The following is an 8,095-nucleotide window of genomic DNA, read 5'->3' as shown; positions in this document are numbered from 1 at the left end:
GAACAGCAACTTAACACTAGTGTGTATATGTGTGTGTTTTGGGATTTGAGGACTGGTTTCTGGGGGTTTTGGAGCTCAGTCACATTTAAGCGCTTCAAGCCAAATCCAGATTCAGAAGCAGCGGCGGTTTACTGTAGTTAGGTCTGAAAAATCAGTGCAGGCACACAGCAGGCTGGTTAAAGTGTTGCACTGTTTTAAATGTGTGCTCCTTTAATTTTGGTGGGAGAAGATAACTCCTACGGTTTCTGTTCATTTGTCTGTGCTCAGTGCAGCTTAAATTTGTTTTGCCAGTGCAAGGCGGTCTCTCAGGAGTCGAGGTGTTTAAGGTTAGAAGAACACTGCTCTTGGATTTTTTTTAGGTTTATTTTGCTGGTTTATTTTTGTTATACTTCTATCACAAAGAGAACTGCCATCCCTCTGTGTTTTCTCAGTATTAATTATTAAATTCACAAGACTGTTCTAAGAGAAACAAGAACACCAGTCGTTTTAACAAATGCTGAAAGATGACACATGTTAAATTAAAGTGACAGTGACCTCCACCATCCAAAGGAGGAACGGAGGGAACAGCGTGAGCATACTTTACTGCTGCAAAGTCACAGGAGAACGCTGTTCATTCCCACGGCTTGTCGAACCAAGCGCTTATTTTAACCCAAACTGGGCTCTTTCTCTAAACCCAACCGAGCTTCCTCCATGCCAACCCAAACCTTGTCAGATCAGAAAAAGTTTTTTTCTGTCGATGGTGGTGTCAGAGGAAATGCTAACCATTCCCAAAATAACTGTTGGACAGTACCAGCGACAGGTGTATCGGACCTTCATCATACCAGATCTTTGTGATCATGTGGTTAAAGTTGTGAAACGTTAAAGTCACAGTTTGGTTATGAATATGCAGAATTTGTAGGCAAGGGGCAAGATTTTGGTATCAGAGGCATTCTTGTTTCCATTAGTAGTCCAATCAGTATTGACTCAACACATGTTTGAGTGAGCTTTGGTTGCATGCAGGTAAACAGTCTGTGTAGAAAGAAGCAGAAGCATTTTCTGGTGATGATTCAGCTTTGTATCACCAATGATGTGAGATAAGATGAACTTCACAACAGGGAAATCCACAAGAGCATGAAACTTTCCGTAATCGTCCCTGGGTGGGCTTGAACCACCAACCTCTCGGTTAACAGCCGAGCGCGCTGACCGATTGCGCCACAGAGACATGACAGCAACCACATTAATTTGCAGATATCTGTTTATAGATATCAGCCACCAACTCTGTTCTCATATATCTTCAGCAGAAACAATGAACGGTGCATGTAGGAGGAAGTCTTGGCCCTTGAATATGCAGAATTTGTAGGCAAGGGGCAGGATTTTGGTATGGGAAGCATTCTGGTTTCCATTTGTAGTGCGAGCAGAATTCACTGAACACATGTTTGAATGGGGTTTGGTTGCATGCAGGTAAACTCTGAGTGAAGTGCAAAAACAGGCAGAAACTCAGCTATTGTCTGATGACAATTTAGCTCTGTATTACCAATTATTTAAGATCAGATGAGCTTTATTGATCCCACAAGGGAGAAATTCACAAAAGAATGGAGATTATGCTTCACCCATTTTCCTGGGGGGTTTGAACCACCAAATTCTCAGTTCAGAGCCGAGCACACAGGCTGAGTGCACCACAGAGGCATAAAGCAACTCACATTCATATGCAGATTTATGTTTATAGAGATCAGTCTCCAACTCATATCTTAAGTTGCTAATTGGACTGTAAATGATGACTGGCGAACAAAGGAGGAAGTCTTAGGCCATGAATATGCAGAATCTGTAGGCAAGGGCCAGGATTTTGTTGGCGTTCTGGTTTCCATTTGTAGTGTGAGCAGTATTCACTGAACACATGCTTCAGTGGACTTTAGGAGGAAGTCTGGGTCTGAATATCCATCATCTGGATATCTGCTGGCTGCACCAGAAGCCCCAAAACATTGGCCATTGCCCACAGATGCTAAATCATTGTGAGATTATAGTCGATGGGTTCCAAGATTGAGTTCTGGTTCCAAAACTATATGGTAAGATTTAAAAAAAGATCAAAGTTTAGGCTAAAAAAAAGTATATAGTTACATAAGTTATGTGATGTGAGTTAAGTACGTTACACTGAGGTCAACGTTGACTAATGGTTTCACACTGGACATGACCAGTGGTCTCCTGGGTGACAGTCATAGACATAGACTTTGTTGCTCTTTATACTCGTCGTCTGACTTCCTCCTTTGCTGTTGTCACAGTTACTACAGCCACTAGAGGTCACTACCTAACAATAAACCTAAATATAGCTCATAAAGAACAGTTTTTTCTGGTGTAAGCGGCCTGGTTGTTCAGGAGGGAGAAAACTATATATTTTGACATTTAATTTAGAAGAATTTGTTCAAATATACATTTAGTTTCATTACTGTGAGGGAATGAGAGACAAAAACCATCAACTCTTCAGTGATTAACATTTTGTTTTGTACATTTTGCCTGACAACACAGGTTTTTATAGGCATGTCCTGACTAATACTGAAGCTCTCTAAACAACAATGAAGATTTTTAGTTCTGTACATTCCCACTCTGCTTAACCCAGCCAAGATCATTACAGCTTGGCTTAGCAAAGGACGGCTGACGCTGTGGTGACTCAGTCGCTGACTAAGGCCTTTGACTGTGAGACACATTTTGGAGCTTCATTCATTCTAATTCCTTCAGTGTGTTCATGCATATCAGTGTATTTGTGTGCAGGTTCAAGTGTGTTTGTGTGTCAGTAAAGTGTACACAAGTTTGTGTGAGTGATAATCCTCAGTGTGCATCTGGATGTTTGGACGGCGTGAATCCAGTAGATTTATGCTAATTGTTGAGCTAATGTGCTGCCTGGAGTCTGAATTGTTCACTCATTATAAAGTTTTCTTCAGTGTTTCTGAGTGAATATTTGTAGTTAATTCCAACAGGTATGAACTTACAGTGTATACACTATTATAGTGATGAGTTTAATGAATCAGATTCTGTTGGGCAAGTGTAATGAGTTACTTTTTCCTTATTATTCCTTTGAAAAGTAATAGTACTTTCCTTATTACTTGGTATGAAAGGTAATAAATTGCATCACCCATTATATATTACCTTTTTAACTTGTTGGCATCCTTTCACCAACAAGGACGCAAACAAAGTTGACCTCTCAGAGTGTGACCTTCAAATTTGATTCCATCACCACAGATTTTTTTCTCAAGGAGCCAAACAAACTCAAAATAATGACAGTATTTTCACCTGCAGAAGGTTTGTCCCTCTCCCTCATCCTCCATCCTTCGTATATTTTTGGTTAAGACCTGCAGCGTGTACACGACATCATGAGATAGCTTACATAGGTTAAAAAGTAACCCAGGAACTCAGCGTTACTTGAAATGGTAACTGTAATGTAATTACTGTTTTGGAAACAGTTTGAAATCCCTTACACTACTTGTCACTGGAAAAAGTAATAATATCGCAGCAATAAATTACTGAGTAATATATATTACTGCCCAACAATGTCAGATTCAGATATGTGCTCATCATACACACCAGAACAGAGTCACATTTTTTTAAATTTTATTGGTGCTTTTGTTTCTGTTTGTCTAAATAAGATGCTGGATTTTATCCTTCAGTCATCTACCTGTCCTCTGTTTTCCCTCTCCCTCCTGTTTCTCCTGTCTGTCTCTGTGTGTGTTTGTGTTGTGGGTGTGGTCTTCCCTCCTCCCTCTCCCTGCTCCCAGCTCTACTCCACACCTGCTCATCATCTGCAATCACCTGTCGGGCATCATTCGTCAACTCCACAAGAAAATCCCTGAGCAACCGCCAGTCCTCACTGGATCACTGCTCGGACTTCTTGTATGACAATACAGATTAAGCCCAGTTTAGGAGTTATCTGATTTTTGTGTTTGTTTTTCTGTGGACTTTTCTGTGCCAGTGGCTTTTCCTTGTGCTTCAGGACCTCTTCAGTCTGCCTGTGTGCTGCAGCCATTCATCCACCCCCTTCAGCCCCACCTGCACAGTAAAGAAATAAATCCTGTTAGCTAACCATGCCTCAGTGTCTGTGTTCTGCATTTGAGTCCATGAGCAAACCGTAACCAATTTTACTGTTATTGAGACCAAAAAATCCCCATGGACTCTTTCCCAGAGGAAGATGTAATCTGACTAAATATGGACTTCATCTAGGCCCTGATTCCAATAGAAATGTGCATAATTACATGGGTCTAAAACCCAACAGCCTTAAATTTGCCTATGGCGTATTCCAACGTGACACTATTGTTTCCAGCCCTGGTTGAAGGTACTTTCAGAAAACAAGCTGGTGGCTTAGCCTCAGCCACAGGGTCTATAAGAAAGAGCTTTCTGGAGCTGAATTCAGTTGATCTCTGGAGACGACTCAGGGTTTATCTGCTTTATGCTTGTAAACCAATGAACCCTTTCACATCAGACTTTGCTCAGCTTCTTTCTCCCAAGTGTTATTGACCAAATGTTGGCAAAAATCCAGATATTTTTTTCCTGAGCCGACAGCATGCACTACTAGCCTACTTCTCTCGTCTCGTTTGAAGAGTTCTAACTCGCTGTTATGTTAGATACCTGCATGTGCGTGGCCCTCTATCAGTTTGCTGTGTGCGTCCATGTTTTTCGGATGCACTGGGATGCATTTAGATTGGAAGCCACAAATACCTACTTCCAGCTTGCAACTGATGGCAGCATAAGGTTTGAGAAGTTAAATTATGAACTGATCAGTGCTGAAGTCATAACTCACCCTATTCTGTGTCTGTTTGGAAAGCACTTGTTGCCTTCATTGGTTGGGCTGGTCAGGTTAAGGCATGAGGAGTGACTGGTTAGGGTTAGGATAAGAATGTCAGGGTAAGCCAATCAGAAGAAGAGTAGGATGGATCAATGCCTTTGAGTAGGATTTGTAAATTAGTGTCTGGTCATATATATCGATTTGGGAGTCACTGGCAAACAACCTATTCTGCTGAAATTACTTGAAAGAGAAAGCTTCTGTGGATAATAAAAGAAATGAGTGATCATGTGCACATCAATGAGGTTATTAAACTCGCAGTTTCCATTAAAGAGGCTTCATTTAATGAAGTTCAACAACACCTACAAGCAGCTCAGTATTAAAGAAGATATCTCTTTTTTTCTTCTTCTTTTCACCCTCCACCCTCCGTCTCTCTTTCACTTCCACCACATCTTTCTCCTCATCTTTCTTTATCCCCCCGTCTGTCCCCTCTGGGTCAAGACCACCATAGTATCTGATCTTTCTCCACTGTAATGTTGATGCAGTAAAGGCCAGAAAATAAAACCCATAAAACCTTTATGGCTTCGGTGCCCCCGGTAGCTACAGAAGCCCCGCTCTGTTCGATCGCTGGGCTCTCCTGAAAGGGACTTTGGCACAAGAAGGCTGCACATAGGTCGTGTGAAAAATACAAGACAAAAATATTTTCTAAAATCTTTTGTGGAGTTCAGACAAATAATGAAATATCCATCAACTGCAAACATAACACCTACACTGAGAAAAGTGACATATCACACAAAATGGATCTTTTTGCTGCCCTGCAGGCGTGGGACATATTTTCAAGGCAGAAAAACTGTTTTTCAGCCAAGGATCAGCAAGAGCTGACTGAAATTAAACAAAGCACATTTGTAAGTCATTATAATAAAATTAACTGACTCTCTGGAGATAAAGTATGTTTATTATAATACATTTTACATGCATGAAAAAGGGAGGACAAAGAGACAATATAGAGGGTGGAGAAGTGGAGGGAGGTAAGATGAGATGAAGAAAAATTAGGGTCGAAAGAAATGCTGGAGGCAAATGGAACAAGGCAGAGGAGGGGAATAAAGAGACAATCGGAAAAAACAAGAAACATGTAAAGAAAGTGGATGATTTATAATGACCAGGAGGGATATTTATGTAAAAGTGAGATACATTCAGAGGAAGCCGACGGGACGACTGAAGGAATCAGAGAAGAAGAGGAAAAAAAGATAAACGGAAAAGGAGACATTCAAAACAGTTTATGAATATTGTAATATCATGACATAATGCCTCTTACTAATTAATTTATTCATTGAATGCTGATTGGTTATTTCTGACAGCTGCTTCTGATGGCTACTGTGATAAGTTACATGTTCAGGTTTGTAGCTATAGAACGAAACGAAAACTGTACATTTAAGTTTGACATGGATGTATCTGTAGCTGTATGCAGAGATGTAACATTATTACATGCACATTTGTATTCATTTCACATGAAAAAAGTTTAGTTAAAAAGTTAAATCGTTCAAGTAATTCTAATTCATGCCAGGACACAATGAAAGTTTAATTATTGGTTGACACCACCATCCAGTCACACAAATACAGCCTGTAAAAGTTAGGCCTTGTTCAGGATGCCAGCCCACATCTGTTTTTTTGGCACATCCAAACTGTATCCAGACTGATGTCAGAAAATCTGGACAACAACAACAAAAAAAACACAAAATGTAGTTTTTGTGAATCAGATCCAAGCTGTATTTGGAGGTGGTTTGAAATACAATACAGAACAGTTTTTATATCCGTCTCAGTCTGACCAGGTTGGCCTCTCAAAACACATTTCAGAGTGTCTTTTCTGTCATGTGGCACACAACAACTCATCCAGACTGACAGAAGTGTGAAATCAAACCTGGTGGACACAAAGCAGAGATGATGCAAGTAGAGGCATCTTTTTCTTAAATGTACAGTAAATTACCTCATGTCAGGTGATCTTTGTCATGATCTTAATTGTGGTTATGGTTGTTAAACTGCTGCAGGTTGGTTTGGTACCAACACTGAAACCATGTGGTTAGGTTTAGGAAAACATCTTTTTTTGGTTGGAATAATGTTACAAAAATTACATCATGTGTTCACTTGTGTGCTAAATTAAAAGTAAGTCAACGATGACTCTTGGTCTGTCTTGGGACACGACCTGTGGTCTCCTGAGTGAAAGTCCTGTGTTTGTTTTGACTTGTCCATCCACCCTGACCTCGTCCTTATGTGGGCTCACTCTTTAAACTATGTCACCTGACTTGTTTTCTATGACATTCACTTGAAAAATGACACACCATCTCTGCATGAGTCAGTCCAGAAAAGCAAAAAAGGTGTCATGATAACACAAAATGACTTAAGACATGGTGTCAGTGCAGCGTCTTGCATCCCAGCTGTGTCTGAAGGGTGTGAATGTGAGCTGAAAGCATTTATTTATACTTCAAGTTTGCTCCGGTTTAATCCCACAGACTCTGTCTTCACTTCACTCAGCAGCTGGGAGGCAAAACATGGGAACTTCTTGGACTTGTGTTTTTGTGGGCAAACTGTACGTTTACTGCCACTAGTTCACTACTATACTCTAACCTCTGCTAACACCTGTGTGCTCCACTGGCATACTTTTTTTTCCTTTCTCTCTTTTGCTCATTCACACCAACTTTGCACACACACACACACACACACACACACACACACACACACACACACACACACACACACGCTGCAGTGCTTATGCATTGTGTTGATGGAAAATAGATGCAGAATCTTCACACCTATTGAAGGAAAACTGCATATCCCAGAGCCGCTGGATGCTTTGAAATGCATTGAAGATATGGAACCCATACAGACAGACACCTTGTGAGAGCGGGCTGCAGGATCAGACAGGAGATTTGTCCTCTGAGCAGGAACAAATTGTATGGCAATCCATCCAATAGCTGTTGAAAAATTTTGATTGGTCGGTCAACTGCTCAGCTGGCCTTGCAATCCCATTTGTTGCTAAGATTAATGAAGATACTTTTTGAATGATAATTTGCTAATGTTAAAATTTATCACATAATGTTGGATGTGCAGGTTTCTCTCAGCGCATTGAGTCACAGATTCCACTGCTGCACTCACTCTGAGCCTCTGCTGTTATGGCAGGCAGGTAGATGCCCTAAAATGTAAATGTCAAACTGTCTGGGGGAAACATCGCCTCAGTCGATAGAGTGTATCACTTTGGCAACAGGTTCTCTATCCTCTGGTGGCAGTGAAATATATTTGGATTTGAATTTATAAGAGTGAGAGGTGGAGAACGGAGCAAGATTGAGACAAATAGAT

At 40.7% G+C, this 8,095-nt stretch overlaps 1 non-coding gene across 1 annotated transcript; it reads right to left on the bottom strand.

Moving 5' to 3' along the window:
• Positions 1-1,127: 1,127 nt before the first annotated feature.
• trnan-guu (transfer RNA asparagine (anticodon GUU)) lies at positions 1,128-1,201 on the bottom strand. Its single transcript has one exon. It is a non-coding gene; the product is annotated as a tRNA-Asn (tRNA).
• Between the last annotated feature and the right edge of the window lie 6,894 nt (positions 1,202-8,095).

The sequence above is a fragment of the Lutjanus erythropterus genome, chromosome 2 (assembly GCF_056507025.1).
Source record: "Lutjanus erythropterus isolate fLutEry1 chromosome 2, fLutEry1.hap2, whole genome shotgun sequence".
NCBI classification, from domain to species: domain Eukaryota; kingdom Metazoa; phylum Chordata; class Actinopteri; order Lutjaniformes; family Lutjanidae; genus Lutjanus; species Lutjanus erythropterus.
This window is presented reverse-complemented; position numbering and strand designations above follow the sequence as displayed.